Consider the following 4,358-nt stretch of genomic DNA (forward strand, 5'->3'; position numbering starts at 1 on the left):
GGCTCTCTCTCTCTCTCTTGTTCCAACATGCGGTGGGCTGAATGTTTAAAGTGTTTTGCTACTGATGTTTCACGGTTGTTTCTTCACTAATAGTTATCAATGGTATTTATTCCAGTCATCTATTTCCAAGAGTGGGGTCAAATGTGCAGGTTGTTTGCAAGAGCTTCGTTGGTAAGGAAAGGTGTGTTTAAGAAGAGTGTCCCAAAGTGATACAAGAACACATCTAGCTTTAAGTGGTCTTCAGAGGGCAAATATTTTTTGCTTTTGAAAGTGCATCCCATGGCCCTGCATCTGCCAAGCACCTAGGCTGATTTCTCGGTTGTGTCCCAATAGGTTGGCTTTGTTATACAGAGCAAGGGATGTATATAGAGTTGGCAAGAGATGTATATAGAGTTGGCAGGTGTTCATGGCTGGCTTTTCTAGGCTTTTATTGAAGCCCTTTTATGAGACGGAGCAAGTAAACGGCCATCAAAATCTGTTCCCACAGAGTGCAGGGATTTAATCTGCCTGTATCAGAGCTTGTTTTCTTAATAACCCACTGCAGCGAGTTTTCCAGAGGTAGGAGGTGACGCTCACAGTTCTGAATGTCAGGATCTGGAAGCCGGGGAAGCCACCGAGAGCTGCTGTGTGCTACTGAGGACTGCGTGAGCTGCTGCCAGCCCCCATACGGCCCTTGGGGACAGGACACCACAAAACCACCAAGGCACTGTGCCTCTCGTGGAAATGCGGGAGTGATCTTTGACCTGGCCTGTAGCATCAGCATGGTGGTGTGAAACAACCAAAGGCACCTGCTTTTTTTTAAACTAGAGTTTCTCTGTTGAAACTTTGGACTTCAGTATTGCTGAATTTTTTAAGAACTGTTTTTTGGGTTTTGTTTTTGGGGGGGAGAATGTTCTGGGGTTTTTTTGTCTCCTAGCATTGTGTGGTGACAATTTTTTATACCCTCCATCTCTATTTTTGAGGTGCCAATTTGCTCGGGGAGCAGGACAGGATTCTTGCTTGTGTGTAAGCAGTTCAACAACTTGCAGAAATTACAGGTGCTTTTAAGTTTTGAAAGGCTGAAATAGCTAGTTCTGAGAGCTGTTTTCACAAGCACTTTGTTGTATTACTGCTATGTAATTTTGGAGTGGTTGGCCTTAGGGTGAGAATTCATATAACTGGAAGATTTTAAAGTGTTTCTGATTATGTAATGAACATAATTTTACAGAAGAACGAACAGAAACAACTTTGAGCCAATGGAGAACCAAAGGGTTTTGAAACTTAGCACTTTCCCTGAATTTCTTTCAAATGCTTTCCCTACAAATTTTTATTGACTCTAAAAATTAGAAATAAAAGACGTTTGTAGTTCATATATCCCAAGTGTGGGACTGGTGCTCTGTTGTTTTTTCTTTGTGGAGTCTCTCGATATTTCTAAGAGACTGGGGATAGGACTTTGTGTGTGTGGGGAAACTAAAGGAAGGAGGGTAAAGGAGTCCCCTTATATCCTTTATTCCAGATCTTCCTTTTATTTAGTGATCTAATCCATAGCTGTGTTATCCTGAGCTCTGGAGAGAGACTGTCCTCCTCCTGCCTTATGTCAGAGTTCATCTATGGACGTGCAGAAGGAATTGCTGTATGGAAACTGGAAAAAACATAAAAGGATGGATGCATGGCATTTCCCTGTCCAGCAGGTATAGCCTGTAGTATAAAATCCTGGATTGCAAGGTTCCCTCTGAGTGCTTGTACCTGGTTGTGTTAGGGGTGCCAAATAAGCCAGGCATAACCACATTTTCCTGGTGCTGTTTTTTTCTTTCTTTTTAGATGATACCTGCACTGTAGGATCTGACTGGACCCGAGATCATGGATTTTTCATCAGGTGGTTGCTGCTCACCAGGACTGCTTTGGAATAACCAGACGTGAGGTGAAAAGCCGTGCATCTCTGGGGCCACGCAGATCCCTGCAGCTACCTCTTCCTGCAAGACTGAAGATTAGCAAATACTATAGTGAGTGTTTGAGATTCAGCAGAGGAAGCAAACAGAAAGAGGGGGATATAATCCCTGCAAGCTGTACTAGGGCCTTGACTGCTATGCTTCCGAGGCCCATCCTTCCCAAGTCCGGTATGAGCAAGTTCTCAGTGTAGGGCACTAGGATCTTTTCCAGTCTCCTGCAGCTTCCCTTCTAATCCGTGGGGATAATTTCCTCCCTGAGGTCCTGCAAAGGGAATTGAATTATTTGGGGGGGTGACTTTTTTTTTCTTTCTTTCTTTGTTTTTCCCCACTTCAGTGCCTTGTTAACCTCAGAGCCAGGTCAAAGAAGGTATAGTTGGCAGGTTATTAAACAACTGCTTTATTTTCCCCTCTAGTTCTTACGATGTGCCGCATTTGAGCAAAGCTGACATCCCAGGAATTACTCCGTAGTACCGTGGAGCTGGTGTGGTGTTGGACAGTCAGTTGTTCTATCTTTCAGAATTTGCTTTCTCAAACTTTTTTCCTTTGGAACGTGGGAGCATCTATTTTTTCCGAAGTCTGTCCCTTTTGATAAGCTCTCTTCAGCTAAAGCACTTATCCCTGGGAGGGTAGAGTTTGAATGTTACAGCTATGAATTTTTTTATAAATGTACATAAATGCTTCAATTCAGATGCTTCAACTAGTTTTCAGAAAGGCTGATAGCAGTTTAGTTTGCTATGGCTACAGTGAGTTTGATTTTTAATTGATTTTTTTTTTCCTAATGTGCACAGGTTTTAGCTCTGTTTCAGTTATTGCAACTGGTGTTAAGGTTTTAGCCTCACTGACTATTTTTGAAGCTGGAGGGGGCAATTATGTTAATACCAGTACCTTTAATGCTGATGTGTAATATATATAGCCACCTGTAGATGGTGATATGCTCCACCATGCCTTGGCGGTGCTGGATCCCGCTCCCCATCCACCTGAATGAGTGAATTGCCAGGCTAGATGAATTGCATTTAGTATTCTTATTTTTATTTTTCTAAGCACGTGGGATAACCTTGAAATTCTTTCCATGTCCAAAGCATCTTGACCTCATCTCGGTTAGGATAAGTTGTGGGTGGGCTTGTCCTGATGCTCAGTAACTTGTAGAGGTGTTCGTCTCTTACAGTAAGCCAGCAGTGGGTACAGCTTAAGGTAAAATGCATGTTATGTGGGGCTTATCCACTTTTCATCTCCCACATACAGCTGAGCTTGTGTACTTAGCATGGCAGCACTTACCAGTTGTGCTTTGGAGCGTTGGAAGTGTACCTGTTTCCAAAATCAAAGCCAGGCTTTGCATGGGGTCCTAGAATCTCCTGCCAACGCATGGGCAGCCAGCCTTAATGACTGCTCACTGCTTCCCTGCACAGGAGGGGGTTTACAGCTTGTTGGAGAAAACTGGTTGTTGGTGGTGAGCTTAGCAGTGGTGGTAATGAGTTGTACCTCAGTTCTCATACGCAATTTTACGGTGGTTCTCTGCTGGTCTGAATTTTTTTTTTTTCCTGGCTGCTTGAGTGGAGCCCGCCCTACCTGTGCTAATGTTTGGATGTACTGGTGTACAAAGATGCACTGATGTCAAAGTAAACAGCAACATTTCTTGGGGTAGAGGAGGAATGACACACATCCAGTGTCACAAAGCAAGCCTGTCCCAGAGCCAGTAACAAAACCATTTCTCCTAGGGCTTTGATCTAGTTGCTACACTGAGCTCGTAGTACAGCAGGCAGCAAGTACACCCCACAGCACATTGTAGCTCCCTGTGCTGCCTGTCTGACTCATCCACTGCCTCCTGCTCCCTTGTTTATGCCCGTTATTTTTGTGTCCCCTTGGAAATGACCCTGATGAACAACAACTGCCAAAGCCTCTTGCATTTGTAGCAGCAAAACTTCAGCTGGGCCACTGGGCTACTTAAAAACCAGATTATTTGCCTTCCCCAGGCATTTGTTGCTGGTGCTGCAGTGTGGAGGCCAGAGGAAGGGCTGCGGTGGTGCAGTTCTGTGGGAGCAGGCTGGTAGCGATGCTGGGGAGCTTCCTTGGGCACTGCTCCAGCCCGGCTGGAAGAGGAGCCACTCGCCTCTGCTCCCAGCGAGGGTTGGCAGGACCTGGGGAGGGGATGGGGTCCAAGTTTTGTGCAGAACAGAGACCGGAGGGGTGCCCAGTGCCTCCTTTCAGGAACAGGGTTGGGTTTTGCAGCGTGGCACTGGCTGGAGCCGTGCTGAGCCCAGCGCTGGGGCACAGGGGAGGCCGGTGGGGTCTCCGTGCGTGGGATGGGCGACAGGCAGGCGCGAGGCCATGCCCAGCGTGGCGGTGACGCCATCCCACAGCTTTCCCCCAGCGACTCCAATTGCGGGCGGCCAGGAAGTGAGATCACAGCTCGGGCGGTTTAAGGGAGGCCGG

This window comes from Aptenodytes patagonicus, chromosome 5 (assembly GCF_965638725.1).
Source record: "Aptenodytes patagonicus chromosome 5, bAptPat1.pri.cur, whole genome shotgun sequence".
Lineage (NCBI taxonomy): Eukaryota > Metazoa > Chordata > Aves > Sphenisciformes > Spheniscidae > Aptenodytes > Aptenodytes patagonicus.